Below are 16701 nucleotides of genomic sequence, written 5' to 3'. Positions count from 1 at the left end.
CATGCGTTTCTTTCACTTTGATGCAGGTTCTTTGTAATTTGTGGCTGTGCTTGGACTGAAGATTGGAATTGGTTGATGGGATTGATGAGGCTCGGATCAATTGGGGGATAGGATGCATTGTTGTAGTAGCGTTGGTTGCGGCCGTGGTTACAGCGAACCCTCGGTTGTTTTTAGTTTTCTGTTTTCTTGGGTGGCAATTTTTAGTTGGGTTCTTTTTTAGTTTGTTTGGAAGATCCCGTTTTGCTTTGTGTACATGTGTTGGGTCTTTGTTGTAAGTTTATTTTGTTTGAAATAAATGTTTCACCATGTTTTTGGCATGGTGTTTTTACCCAAAAAAAAAAAAAAAAAAAAGGACTACGACTACACTATGGTATGATAGGAATTGAAGAGAATATAGAATGATCATGGACCTTGATTGCCTGGGATTGGACATCAATTACTCTCTAGACCTTTGTCCTTGCCAATTTTAGATTTTCGACACGAGGATCTTCTCTAAGCTATCATGGCATTCTACGTGCTTGTTACTTTTGGATCCGAATGAGTTGTTTCTTGTTGGAAAATAAAAAGGACAATATTTTTTTTATCTTATAAGATTTAATTAGGATTTTGATATGATTTGATTTGGTCTAGGTTTTCTTGTCTTGTAGGCAAATGATTTTTTTGATTTATTTCTTAGTATTGCTCATTTGTAATCTAATAAATACCTCCTTTTGAAGAATAATAAAGAATTGAAGTAGTATTTGAGAATTGTGAGATTGTAAAGAATTCTAAATTTTCCTTAAACCCTTTATTTTCATCTTTTCTACACTTGCATAAATTGGTGCGGCCACACTATTGCATTAACCGTGGACATGGGTGATAAGGATTTTACCACACACGCAAACGGGTCAAAAACTCCTATATTACTTGCAAAAATGACCAGGTTGTTGTAGTATAAACGGTTCTCGCAAGGTCGTTCTCCCCAGGGATTATTAAATAATTCGAAACAAACCAAATTTCAATTAATTATTGTAAAACAAAAAGTTGAGATGATTGATTTTATAACCTACTTAAATTAAAACTAATTTAATTAATAAAAATAAAGTAATCTGCAATATTAAAGATGAAGGGGAAAGAAAACTATTTTGGAAAAATCAAATTAAGAAAGTACTAGGGTTCCACCATCACCTAGCAATCCTATGTATTTTTACCAATTACTTATGATCTACACATGCCACTTTGAAGGTTAGGTTTTCCTAATTTATATTCTACTTGGAACCTCCAACATAGAATTTATATCTAACATGCAACCCGTCCGGACATTTGGATCAAATCTGAACATGAGAGACTCATTATGCTTTATAAAAACCCTTTGAAAAACCATGTAACCCTTAAGACGTGGTGTTCATCTTAAGTGAAATTATAATTATTAATCACAAGAAGCCAGCGCCAATTTCAGGGAACCTTCCGACCAAAATTGCATCAAATTACTTTTCTAAAGATCCTAATGGTGATCAGGCATTAAGACAATTTGATAGTTTTAATCACGGTGATTAGTAATTCAAAGTGCACATGCAATCAATCATAAGCAATTACATAAAAATTACATATTCATGCTAAGGCTCAAGGCTTCGCCCTAGCAAAAGGAATTAGTTACACATATTAATAATTGAAATCATAGAAAATCTTATTAAGAAAATGATTGAAAACACCTTAAAGTAGAAAACCTCCAAAAACCCTAGCAATTCTCTCTGTCTCCAAAGTTGCATAAAAGAAAGCGTAGTCCCAAACTAGGGCTGACTAAAACCTTTAATATCTCCCTCAAAGCCAGCCGCACAAACCCTAGGAATCAAGTCTCTTATATCCACTAGGAAGCTAAATAATAATAAAATATATTAAAACATAAAGTCCTAATTAAACTAGGAGAAACTGCACAGAAACTATCCAGCCACGTTTTAGCCTCAATGTCCTCCAAATCCGGTCCATAATAGCTTATTTTGAAGATCAAGATGTTCTGCACACATCTCTAGAAGGCCACGGACCCATCCGAGATCATCTTGGGATCCAAAAATGCAATTCATGCCCAAAACGTCATTATTTCAGCACCGCCCATCACTCCTTTATTTTATTGCCAGAAAATAACCGCTTGGTAGAAAAATCTAATATTTTCATACGATCAAGCTAAGTGACTCACGATTGTCCTCCAACTAGAATTACTTCAAAATTCGTCCATTTGACCATGTTTTGCTCCAGGAGAAGTCGAAAGTCCTATATTGGAAATACAATTCAAAGTATCAAAATTCTTCCAAAATATTAACCGAAATATACTAAGAATAGGGTAAAATATATAATATGAAATTGACTCATCAAGTAGTTCTGTTGGTTTCTGTTTTCCTCTTTTTGGCCCGGCTGGGTTGCCTAGAAGGATTTTTTTTTATCCTTCTTTGATTTAGATGTGCAACTGTGCCCCCACATGGCCTAGAAATGATCAACGTAGAAAAAATGTAAGAAGGCCGAGCAAGGAACCTTTTCTCAACTTAGGTTTTTTCTCTACCTCAAATTCAAATGCTTTGATCGAACAACCAAGTGATGAAATGGATGGGAGGAAGGGAAACTGGAATGAGAAAAAGGAATAGAGAATATACTAGATTAAAGTTAACCTACTTGTGGGAAAGTATAAATTAAATGAAGAACTAGTGCTTCGAAATAAAGGTGCTTCGAAATTAAATAAAATTAAGACAAGATTAAGAGTAAAGTGCATAAAATAAAGAATTCAAAAGACGAGTGCTAGTTACTCAATACTACGGTCTGGTAGTATTCCTCTTCACTTGGAAGTGAAAGTTCTTAGGTTTGAATCTCGTGGATGGTGAATTCGATACCAAATTAGGGTGCCCATTGTGTGGCTTAGCCAAACTCCCCCTCCGCTTAGTGTAAAAATAGTGATGAACTCAAAAAAAAAAAAAAAAAACAAAACAAAAGCCGAGTGCTTGAATTAAATTTGCAATAGTAAAAGAGAATTGAAATACAATGCATTGATTAAATTGCAGAATGTAAAGAAATTGAGAGACAAGTGCGGGAAGTAAATTACATGAAAACAAAATAATCTAGACTACGGCTCGTGTTCGATGTACCCTCTTCTCATCCCGCTAGTGTATCTCCTCCTCCTTCCTCTAATTTCCGATCTTTAGTCAAGTTTCGCCGCGATTTGCGGCTTGTCGAGTCGGTGAGTTCTAATCTGGTGCTTCCACTAGGTCGGGTGTTCCAAACACCATCACCTTCTCTTTGCTGTCTGCCTTGGATGTCAGTGTTGCTCGTGGATTTCCACATCCTTCTTTCACTTTGATGCAGGTTCTTTGTAATTTGTGGATGTGTTTGGACTAAAGATTGGAATTGGTTGATGGAATTGCTGAGTTGAGACTCGGTTGGGGGATGGGATTTGTGCGGATTGACATGCACTATTGTAGCAGCGTTGGTTGCAACGAATCCTTGGTTGTTTTTAGTTTTCTGTTTTCTTGGGTCCCAACTTTTGGTTGGGCTCTTTTTTGGTTTGTTTGGAAGGTCCCGTTTTGCTTTGTGTACATGTGTTGGGCCCTTATTGTTAGTTTTTTTTGTTTTAAATAAATGTTTCACCATGTTTTGGCATGGTGTTTTTACCAAAAAATAAATAAATAAAAAAAGACTGCGGCTACACTATGGTATGATAGGAATTCAATAGAACATAGAATGATCATGGACCTTGATTACCTGGGATTGGACATCAAGTACTCTCTGGACCTTGGTCCCTGCCAATTTTAGATTTTCCACACGGGGATCTTCTTTAAGCCATCGTGGCATTCTACGTGCTTGTGACTTTTGGATTAGAATGTGTTGTTTCTTGTTGGAAAATAAAAAGGACAATATTTTTTTATTTTATAAGATTTCATTAGGATTTTATAAGATTTAATTAGGATTTTAGGTAAAATTCCAGTTGCCAGTGTCACGTGTTGGTCCTTAAAGTTTATTAGAAAGAGAGCTTAGAGCAACTTCTTTTTTTTTTTTTCTTTTTTTTTTTTTTTTCTCTTTTGGTCAACAGGGCTAATGGAAGTTGGGTTCATAGATCTCCTAAAAAAGTTCAGTAATTTTGATATGATTCATCAGCTAAACAAGATCATTACCGGCGCTTGGAGTAGTTTCAAAGGCTTCGGATCGAAAAGTGCAAACGTGTAAAAACAATACTAAAATTGCCAGTAGGATTGCCCTGATGTAGTCACATATAGTTGAAATTGTGTATTTTTCAAATCGTTTAATTATTTGATGGTTACTAAAGTTTCTAAGTAAATAAAGAGTATTTTAATTAACAGTAGAATAATAATTAAATGACTAAACTAGTTTTCTTGGCAACAAAAAAAAAAAAAAAAAAAAAAAAAAAAAAAAAAGAAAGACTAAACTAGTTTCCATAGAAATTTATATAGTACTAAGAAAAATATTTTGCATTCTTCTCTCTTCACTAAAAAGAAATGCCTGATGAATAGATTTTTTTAATTGCTAATATTAATTTTTAATAAAATTGTCAATACTAATCTCTTAAAAATAGTCTCAAAATTATACAATTTGATCATTAATTTTGCGTACCAATATTACAAATTAAAGAAGAAAGGCACATGAAGAAAGTAATTAGCATTCTTAAAAAAGAAGTGCTTAATTTAATTGTAGGGAAAACTAATGGAAACACCCTAGAAAACTTTCATTTAACCTTAAGGACAATTAATTTCAAAAATGGCAATGTTGCCCTTGAAAACCTTCTAACAGATCTCAATCTCCAACATCCATCACATGTCACATGCTTTTTATCAAAGAAAATATAAAAATTCTAGGAGAAAAATCATGCAGCAAGTTCACATGCAAAGTAAAAGGAGACAAGCAAGTTCACATGCAAAGCAAAAGGAGACAAGCAAATTCACATGCAAAGCAAAAATCAGACACGTTTCAGAAACAATCCTGATATTTCGAGCAACAGTATAAGCAAAGTGACAAATACCAAAGAGATGTCCACACCAACCATTTGTAAATTTTTATACCGTTGTATCCTCATTTAGTATATATAAGTAGAGTTTTATTCATTGAAAACATACCTCAACATCAAAAGACCTCAACACCTCAGCATCTCAACACCTGAACACCCTACTCTCACCATATACTCACACCATCTTCATACTCTCAAGCATCCGTAGTCTTCATAGCATCCTTGTAAACACTTTCTTGTAAACAACTATCTTTGTAAACATTCTATATATCAATAAAAGTTCAAGTGTACATATTCAAGCAATCCCCAAGTCTTAAGTAAGTTTTCTTTTCTTTCTTTAGTGTGTTTGTTTAATTAGACTTCTAGTCCAAAACAAGGAAACACTATTGTAGTTATATTATTAACCTGCTAAACTGACGATCACACTTTGTTTGAGCACTCTGTTATAGTTGAATGTTTGCCATACAAATAACTAGACATTAACTAGGGTACCTAAGTTCAGCTGTTAAGGCCTTATACTTATACTGTGAATGGCCGTCATGCTGAAACATGTCAAGTTCCATGTGCAAGGTTCTATGTCTAGTTGTTATAATGGTCATCCGACTATTTAACCGGGCCTGCCTTGCGAATCTGGTATCAAAGCCAAGTTTAGCATTTTAATAGTATATTTATAATAGTAAAGTACCTTGAGGACAGAAGTCATTAATACAACTGATATCACACTTATTTATTTTGTATGAATAACAAATATTATTGTCATTGTAGACCTTGTCAACCACAACCATCAGGTATTTATTGTCCCAGACACTCCACTATAAATAGCATAAAGAGAAGATTAGCATATATATCCAAAAGAATTAGCAGGACTTTGAAGAAGCAAAAGTTTTATCTTGGTTATCTTGAACATCCTTCATTTACTCGTAAATATAATAACACATAAGTGCAACATAAAGTTTTGGAAGCAAAAAGAGCAACAAATCAAACTTTACAAACCCTTAGAGAAGAAAGAGAGTTTCCAAGAAGCCAATTAACCGTAACTTTAGAGAGAGATAGACTATAGTTTATGATAGATTACCTTAAATTAGAAATTAGTGAACCTCAAAAAAGAAAAATAACCTTAGACCAAAATAGTTTCGTTTGTTATTTTCCATTGAGAAAGCATAATCATATTTTGCATAATGAAGAAAATCCACAAGCCAATAGTATTGTAGATCTTATTATTGGTCAAGCAGAAAATATAAAATTAGATAATAAGCATAATCATTTGCTAAACTAGTTGTTAGACCATTTTTAGAAAAAATTCATAAAAATAATTAGACAAAATTTAGATTATATTACATCTCAGTTAGAAGATAATAATAAAAATATTCAAAGGTTTTCTAGCAAAAGAGAGATAAAAGAGTTTATTGACCTCAAAGATAGTAAGCCTAAGCAAATAGAACTCTGATCATTAGAAATAGTTGAGCAGTTAAAATTAGAAGTTCAAAAAAATCAATTAGTGCAAAAAGAGTTGAGTGAACAAGTAGATAAGTTGCATAATAAAATAGATAAATTATTGGTTTAATTATTAATTTAATGACCGATTCTAGAACTAGCAGAAAATATATCCAAGCTTTGAAAGAAATTAGTAAGTTAGACAAAAAACCAGTAGGTTTAACAGATTTTTCAACACAAGTAGCCAGTAGTAATATTCTCATTAGGCAAAATAATTTAATTATTCAATTAATTTTAAGTTTGGCTGAAAAATTAGATCAAGTTGAAGAACAAATAGCAGAAATAAACCAAGTTTTACATGATGCATCTTCATCACTTCCACCATCTTTACTAGATAAATTAGAAAATTTAACTTTAAGTGCAAATAATAATATTAGAAGACCTAAGCTAAATCCTTTTGATAATAGAAAATGGAACTCTTTAGGAAAAAAAGAAAAGAAGTAGTTAGAGCAGAAAATATTTATCCAAACGAAGAAGAAGCACAAGAATTTATTCGAAGAGGTTTTGAGATAACACAAAAAAATAAATATAATTTGTGTCAATTAAGTTTATTTGAAAACAGAAGTAGAATTGTAAGTAGCATCAGTCAACAAGCAGTTAGCTGTATCGATAAAGAAGTTACACTTAATTTAATTAGTAAAGAAGCAGTTACTCATTTGAGAAAATCACATTTCAATGAGATTCACATAGGAACAATATTAATTGGGATAGCAGGATTAATCAGAGCACAAGTAGGCATAAAAACTTTAGTGTATATATATACGATGATAGATGGGATAATCACCAACAATCAGCAATAGCAACAACTAAAGTAGATTTAAGTTCAAAGTTAGCAGTCATAGGATGTATTCCAAATTATGTTATGATAATTAATGAATTTAGTAAATATATTAAAGTAAGCATAAGAACAAAAAATTATAATATGAAGGGAGAGTATAAAAATTTGTGTATTAGCTTAATGTATAATGGTAAAGTGTCTGACAGATATAATCATAAGTTTAATTTAAAATTTCAAAATTTAGTTCAAACATTTGGTAATAAACATGTAAATATGATAGAAGCAAAACCCGTAGATAATAGCTTTTTAGAAGGAACTCAGTGGACATTACCTAATTTACAAGTAGTAAGAAATAGACAACCAGATACAGTACAAATATATGAAGCTAGTACAGGTCAAGCAACAATTAGGCTTAGTAATTACAAGCAACTAGAAAAAATAGAAGAGGATGAAAGTGAAATCGAAAACGAGAGTATACATATGGCTTTTGATAATTTAGATATTAATTTAGTTGAGCAAAATTTTGAGCATATTGTAGATAAGCTTATAGAAGATATCGATCATTTAGTTGAAGAACAATACTTAGAAAAATATAAGACATGATTTAGGACTGCACATAATTTCAGATGAAGAGATGAAATTTTAATTTTAGAAATAGGACTAGAACATATTTTAGGATCAAAAGAATATAATAATTTATTAGAATTAAAAGTAGCATGTAATCCAGCAGAAGAAAGTAGCACATCAAGAGTAGAAAATAAAAATCCAAGATACACAAGTAGAACTGACCAACAATTTTTGAGACCAACAAATGAACAATATAATGAAAAAGCAAAAGTAGAGTACATAGAAGAAAGTATGATAAAACCATCTAGAAAAAATAGGATTCCATATTTGAGAGGGTTAGAACAAATTAATATAGCAGAAAATATATTAAACTTAGATAATGTATATCCACAAGATTGGGAGAGAACAATTGAAAGATAGGAAAAAGGTTGCGTACATGCAGCATTAAGTTAGATTTTAGTAATTCACAAAATATGTTAGATTATTTTGAGCATACGTTAGATGGTTTAGTTTTTTATTATTTTCAGTCATGGAAAGTTCAAAATCCAAAAGCATCAGGCAGCTAAAGCACATTTTAATATTGATGGTTTTGTTACTTTGATTAAACAAGAATTTTTAGATCATAATAGGTTAGATGGCAGAAGCGAACAAGAACAAATAAGAGCAATTAGAAATTTAGAACAATTACAAATTTGTGATTTACAGTATATAGCTGAGTACACCACAAATTTCTTTAAATATTTAGGAAGAACAGGTAGAATTAGTGATATTAATTTATTAGATACTTACAAGACAAAAATAAAAGAACCAATAGGAGAAAAAATTTGGAATAAATGGCAAAAGCATCCAAAGAAAAATGATATTGCAATAGGACCTAGAATTCAACATGCATATGATATACTTAGACAAGAGTGTAGTCAAATAAAAGCTAAGAGACAAATTAGGAAACAATTTTACATGAGTTATAAAAATATCACAACAGTATGGTTGTCATAAAAAGAATAAGCATAGAAAATATACAAAAAGAAATATAAGTCATACAAATCATACAAACAGCACAAGAATTTCAGCATAAGACCTTCAAGAACATATAGGAAGAGAAAATATATTCCAAAACAATTTAGGAAAAGAAGTGGTAGACCTTGGATTAGAAAATATAAAGCACCAAAAGATAAGAGTAGTTGTAAATATTATTCATGTGGAGAGACTGGACACATTAAACCTAAATGTCCAAAATTAGGTAAACAGTCGAGAGAAAAAGTACATTTAATGGAGTTGTTTAAGTTAGAAGAAGATGAAGATATACAGTCACTATATAGCTTAGATGATTTAAATGATAACGAGAATATTTATAGTATACAGTATACATATGATAGATTCAGACTTGGATGATTCAAGTAGCACAAATAGTGATTTAGAAGAGTATATGTTTGTATTTATAGAAGAACAACATGAAGAAGAGTATAAATATATAAATTTAGGTTGGCTAAAAAAATATCATAAGTATAGCAAGTTAGTTGCAAACAAATACTGTAATTCATATTCTATATTATTTAAAAAGTGTTATAGTAATAGATTATTAGAAGTTAATTCAATAGAATCACAAGAAAATATTGAAACTGTGACATCCCGTCGCGGGATTATTAAAACGCACGTGTGAAATTACATTATTGCCCCTAGTTCGTTTTTATCACGTTTTTGGTTGTTTGTGTGGTGTGTCATGTGTTGGACCACACACACACACACACTGTCACACTCTCCCTCTCCCTCTGTCCCTGTCCCGTGTCTCTCTCTCTCCCTTTCTTCTTCTTCTTCTTCCTTCGACGTACGGACAAACATCAAAACCACCCAAATCATCACAGATCGAAGGAACCAAGTACACCATCAAGTTCGTGAGGCTGAGAGGAGTCCAGTGGTACCATTTTCAGGTAAGAAAACTACCATTTTCACGTCGATTCGAAGTGGTCCGAATTGTGTACTGTTCATGCAAGTTTAATCTAGTTAGTTTTTGGACTTTTGAAGCTTGTAGATGTGTTGGTGAGGTCCCAAGGAGCTTGGGAGTGCATCGTTGGACGGTTTTGGACGTTGGAACCAAGAACTGTAAGTTTGGCCGAATTTCCATGTTTTTGAAAAGTTTATTCCAGTTGTTTTTAGGCCCTAAAACTAGTCCAACGTGGTAGATTATGCTTAGGGCTTCGTTTTGGTATAAAGTACGTGAAAAATGGATGAAAAACGAAGGAGAATAGTGAGTTTTAAGTTTTCCCAGTTTTTCCGGTGACCGGAGTCCGACGAGGGTAGGCCGGAGAAGAAACAGGAATATTCCGTTAAGTTTAACGGAATATTCCTAACGGCAGTAACGGTATCCGGTTAAATCTAACGGAATATTCCGGAATTCTAACGGAATATTCCTGACGGTGTCAGTTGACACCGTCAGTGTGCATGGCACGTGGCCGCGCGTGGGGGCGCGTAGGTCCGTGCCTATTTTGGCGCGTAGGGGCGCGTGAGAGGTCCAAAAATTATTTTAAAAATATGGTTGTGATCCTGAGGTTGTGTAGAGCACGTTGGTATATTCATTTGTCCATTTTGAGCAATGTATGAGAAGTTATTACGAGAAGTTTGTTATGTGCTTTAAAGTTAACGTTTTTATAGTTATTTCGCATATAGGTGACACGTACCCCGAGGACGAGCGTGGTCACGCGAGACAGGGGAGCTACGACCCTTCCACGTATCAGTGAGTGGGCTTTTGTTTTCCGTATATACCTATATACTATATTTTCCCAGAAATTGAATAAATGTTTATTAGTTTATGCCATGCATTACTTCATCATTATTCGTGCATTGATGGATATATTAGTAGTTGCATATATTTATACATATGCATATTGGGTGCTGTGGACGCACAGGTAAGTGCCAGGTAAGTGGTATTCATATTTACATTCAGCAGTAGTTTGAGATAGTTAGAGAGCTCATAACCTGCACCCCCGGTGTTAGTGCTCCCGCCCGTGGCCAGGGCACAGTCCTTCACGTGATGTTCACCTCCCGCACCTTATGCTCACCTTGGATTCAAGGTAGGTGCACAGTCCTGTCGTACAGACCACTTTAGGTGGTTCCGACTCGTAGGTGACCCGCGATTATTCGCCCAGTCTTCACGTGATCGTAGCACTTATTTACACCCAGGCCTGTCGTACAGACCACTTTAGGTGGTTCCGACTCGTGGGCAGGTTCAGATATTGAGATTGAGATTTGAGCTCTATATGCAGCCGTACAGGTCACGTTAGGTGACTCCGGCTGCCAGATTACATGATATTGATATGTTTATACCTGGGCACTTGCATATCATTATGAGACTTCGGCATGGCATATTTTAGAGTACATGGCATATATTTGAGCATGACTAGCATATCTATACATATGTGTATATGTTTATTTTCTGGGAAGTATACAGGTTTTACGGCGAGGGGTTAGAAAGTATTTTTACGAATGATTTTCAAAGAGCTTTGTTTTTGCCCACTCACGCTTTTGTTTTGCGCCCCTCCAGGTTCTAGTTGCTTAGCTGTTGCGGTGGTTTCCCCTGAGGGCTTTCCGGCGTTTCTGACAGACACTCACCATTGTAGGGTCACCTTCGGGTGTACTATTGTCGTCGTTTTCGTTTGGGCTGTTATAGACCTGCTCTGAAATTGTATCTCACTTACTAGCACTTGTTTTAGTACTTTGTATGCTAGTTGTTTTTAATTATTCGTACTTTCACATTACTACTTTATTAGCTTCTGCACGTGCACATGGCTACGTCACCTTGGTGTGACGGCTAGCACGCTCCAATCTCGGTTGGGGTGTGTCAGAAACATTATGAAATACTGTTCATAGTATAGAAAAGCAAAAAAATAATTCTTTAATTACCATAAATTGTGAAATAAAATTAGCAAAAGAACATAAGATACAAACAACAGATATGATAGATGCATAAATTACAAAGAGTGTCATAAGAGAAGAGTTAGTACCAGAAAAATATAGACAAAAATTAGCAAAACTTGTGAGAATAACACAATTTGATGAGAGACCAGTTTACTTAACACATTGCATTAATAATGAGTCTATTAAAGTAGAAAACAACAATTTAATTTACCATTAACATTTGTTTCACCAATAGGATCATACCCGTTCATTTTAGGTTTAAATTTTTTGAAAAGTTTACAAGGTTTTTTATTTATGAATCCTAACATAACATTTTTCAAAAAAGGTATTACAATAACTGATCAAAGTAATACTGTAACAGCATACAAAAGCTTAAGTATAGAGGAATCTAGTAGTCAAGATAGTTATTATTTGGAAAACTCAAAAGAAAATGATGAGCATAATAACATAGAAGAGTTTGATAAAGAAATATTTGAACATGAATATCCGATTTTAGAAGAAGAAATCCGTATAGAAATATTACAGTTAGATAGACCAAAGAGTTTAAGAGAATTGTTATAATTAGCAGAACAAACTAAGATTATAGGAGAAGACCCACAATTACATTGTAGTAAAAATAATATTAGCAAAATTAGATATAATTAACCCTGATTTAACCATAAAAATTGCTGATATGCCTTGTAGTTTATTAGATAAACAAGAATTTGAGCAGCAAATAAAAGAGTTGTTAAATTTAAAAGTAATTAGACCCTCAAAGTCTAGACATAGATTAGCAGCATTTATTGTGGAAAAACATTCAGAGCTTAAGAGAGGTAAGGCTAGAATAGTTTATAATTACAAGAGATTAAATGATAATACATATGAAGATAGTTATAAGTTACCAAATAAGGATAAGCTTATAAATAAAATCCAAGAGAGTAAATATTTTAGTAAATTTGATTGTAAATCATGATTTTAGCAAATAAGATTAGCAGAAGAATTGAGTAGATAGTTTTTACTTGTCCAGAAGGACATTTTGAGTGGCTTGTTATGTCATTTGGCCTTTAAAATGTTCCATCAATCTTTCAAAGAAAGATGGACCAAATTTTCAAGAAATATGATAATTTTTGTAGTGCTTATGTAGATGATATTTTAGTACATAGTAAAAATAGAAATGAACATAGAAAGCATTTAGAGATAATTTTACAAGAATTTATCAATAAGGGAATTGTGATTAGCAAAAATAAAATAGCATTAGAAAAGTAGAAATAGAATTTTTAGGAATGTATATCAAGTCAGTTACAATACAATTACAAGATCATATAGCTAAAAAGGTTTTAGAATTTCCAGATAAGTTAGAAGATAAGAAACATTTACAAGCATTTTTAGGATTGTTAAATTATGCAAAAAAATTTATCCCTGATTTAGGAAGAAAAATAGCAGTATTACATTGTAAAACTAGCAAAACAAGACAAAAATATTTTAATAGTGAAGATATTAAATCAGTTCAAAATATAAAGGAAGAAATTACTAAACTTAAACCATTAACATTACAATTAGATGATAGTTACAAAATAGTTGAAACAGATACTTCATCATTAGGATGGACAGGTATATTATACCAGAAAAAGCATAAGGAGTCACCAAAGTCTAACGAACAAGTTTGTAGATATTCATCAGGAATACTTAGTGATGTACAGTCAAGATTACTATCAACGGATTTAGAAATTTTAGAGATAATTAATTCACTTGAAGCATTTTCTTTATTTTTACATAATGAAGTATTTACGATTAGAACAGATTGTCAAAATATAGTTTCTCATTATAATAAGATACATGCTAATAAACAGACAGCCCGAAGATGGGTTAATTTTGTTGATTCAATTATAGGAAATGGTTTTAAACCAATTTTTGAAATATAAAAGGTAATGACACTACATTAGTTGATATCCTATCAAGATTAATTTGTTGAACAGGTATGGAATATCATGGACCATCATCCTCAAATAGCATAAGACCACAAGGCAGAATAACACCTTTCAGTAGCATAATGATGCATCATGGACCTCCACCATTCAATGGATTTCAAAATAGCAGACCAACATCACCATCAACACCTCAACTTTAATGGCAATATTATTGAAGGAATCAGAAATCCTACCTTGAGATATAGGCCAAGAGTATCAGGACTTTATGATAGGTAGCAGGTTCTCTTAAATAATTTTTGGAATATCCAAATCAAACAGCCAACTATGAGGTTAGGCCATGAAAAACTAATTAGAGCCTTAGAACAAGAGTTTGATAGTTTTAATTTTAATTTCCATCAAAGCCAGCATCATATTCATTCTCTTGAGCACAACCTTCAAGTTATCTCTAGGGACCATGAGTCATTACTTAGTAAGTTTACCAAAATGAACCAAGAACTCCAATATCTTACAATGCAGCAGAAGGCAAGTGACATCCTGAAAAGAAAATTGAAAATAGGTTTGGAAACTAATCAACATAAGAACAAAGGAAAAGAGGTTATTGAATCCATAGAACAAGAGGCTAATGAGGCCATAGAAGAAATTAAAATTGAGCTTTTAGAAGAAGATATTGAAATGGAGCAACATCAAAATAATGAGCAGCATCAGCTTCTGAGTGACAAAGAAAAACAAGAAAAATATGAAAGTTTTCTTAGGAATATATCTTTAAACTTAATAACAAATGATATTTTGTTAGAAGAAATTTCAAAAGCAAAATTAAGAATAATGCCACCAGATATGCAAAATGAGATCCTAAGTAGAGCATCACAGTCTATGAAAGAGTTGCAATTACAATTACAATGTGCTTTGTATCAGTCCATCTTTGATTTAAAACCAGGGATGGATATTATTACAAAGATGTATCACCATGTCTTTGTGATAGTACAAAGAATTGTATTTGTAAACCGGAGGTTAGCATAGTTGTAGCCAGAATTAACATGAGAGATTATAGCCCATGGCATTTTAGTTATGAGTATCAGAAAAAGCATAATGTGGTGGAAGTTACCCCAGCCTTATTATTAGAGTTTGGCTATCTTAATAAAATATTTATCAACCATGTCTCCCAACTAGAATTATTTCTTGAAAAGCTTTTGAAAGTAGCAGAAGATTATCTAGAAAGATGGAAAGATATTTGCATAAGTTTTATTAGTGTCCTCCAGATTGTTATGTACATATGCATAAGGAGAAAGCTAGGCATATACCCATGATTAATTAAGATTCCTTTAGACTATCCCCTATCTCCTCACATAGGTGGACTCCTTCATACAAAAATATTCTAAAATTTCGAGGGATCCAAATGCTAGTCTTAGATGATTTTGAAGATTTTAAGTATGATATGGTATAGCAGAAGAAGAAGAAGTGTATATTTATAGCAAGACAAGGATCAGTCATCAGCCCTATTGGAAGCCTCAAAATTTCAAAGAAGAAATAGCATAAATGTACTACAAGGTGAAAGAAGATAGAGAAAGAGATGAAAAGCTGGTAGAAGGCGATGAACAGTACTGGAACAATTTGACAGAAGAAGAGCTGCATAACATCGACAACATGATAGAAGCATGAGGAGCTGGTAGCAAATTAGCATAAGTTGAATAGCATCATGTAAAATAATGTATTTCCAGACGAAAATGTCAACATCATTATGAACCCCGCAATAATAATAAAAATGGCATAAGAGTAAATAAAGAAAAGAGTTTGATCCATTATGGACATTTTATACACAAAATGTCCTTTTGATTAAGAATGAATAGTGTCAAGCCCTTTTTGTTAAAACTCCCTTAATTTTAACCATTTGACTTATAACTTGTAATGATTATTCTGGGATAACCCGACTGACTTGGAGAAAAAACCAATTGAATGCTTCTCTCTCTAAAATTTCTAATACTATCGTTCAGCCATTACATATCTTCTAAGATAATTTATCAATAATGGTCAAAATTTAACACTCACTTTTATAAATGTCATTTTTTTTCTGTTAAACTTTCAAATATAACAGAAATCAGTGAATATGAATTATGAATAGCCAACCTCTAATTGAAACTATGAATACAACTGTCACCCTTCTTTTATCTATGCCAAGAGAATTAGATTTCCAACTTTTCTTATCCAACAAATCAAATGAACTTGAATTTGGATGATCTCGTGTTATCAAAATATGTTCTAAATTATATATTTTTATTTTATCAAAATATGTTCTAAATTATATCTTTTTATCTTTGTTTATTATTATATAATTTTAATTGTTGTATCTCTCGCATATCGTATCTTACTTTTTAGAGATTTTTTGTATTGGCGTGTCGTGTCATGTCATATCGTCGTATTCGTGTTCCTGTTTCACAGATGATCCCCAAATTTTGACCTCTTTTTTATGTTAAGTTGGGCAATTTGGGGAGCTAGGAACTCAAGGTTTTGAAATGGAAAGATGGAAGCCCCGAACATCCTCTTGTATCATGTACCAACTCTCTTTGGTCTGATTTTGTCCGCAGCAACTCGAACTCCTCCAAGCCTAGACCCTTTACTCTTCTTTTCCATCTTAGCTTTGGACTCTGAATTCTCATTGGCATCAGAATTTCTGTTAGCAATACTACTACAGCTTCTAACATTTTTGCTCACGTTGTTTCTTTTACTCCTCTTTAGTCTTTCGTTTCTTCTCTTCTTGGTGACATGGATTGCTCAATTTCATCTAAGGACTTCTTTTGGTTTCCAATTTACAGTTGGTTTGACATCACGAAATGTGCCTCCCATTTTTCCTTAATTCTGATCTAATAGGGTGTTGTCTCTTATGTTTATTTCGTTTTAATTATAAGGGTATTTTGGTATGTTTAAGTGGTTTTTCTGCCATATTTGAAAGAATTTATAAAAAAAATGACATTTATAAAATTGAGTGTTAAATTTTGACTATTATTGATAAATTCTCATCTTCTACCTCCATATCAGTTCCAAGTGCTAAATTTCATAAACCCTAATCT

The sequence above is a fragment of the Pyrus communis genome, chromosome 9 (genome assembly GCF_041283825.1).
Source record: "Pyrus communis isolate YQ-2024b chromosome 9, ASM4128382v1, whole genome shotgun sequence".
Classification (NCBI taxonomy): domain Eukaryota; kingdom Viridiplantae; phylum Streptophyta; class Magnoliopsida; order Rosales; family Rosaceae; genus Pyrus; species Pyrus communis.
The sequence above is the reverse complement of the archived record's forward strand: the minus strand, read 5'-3'. Positions refer to the sequence as shown.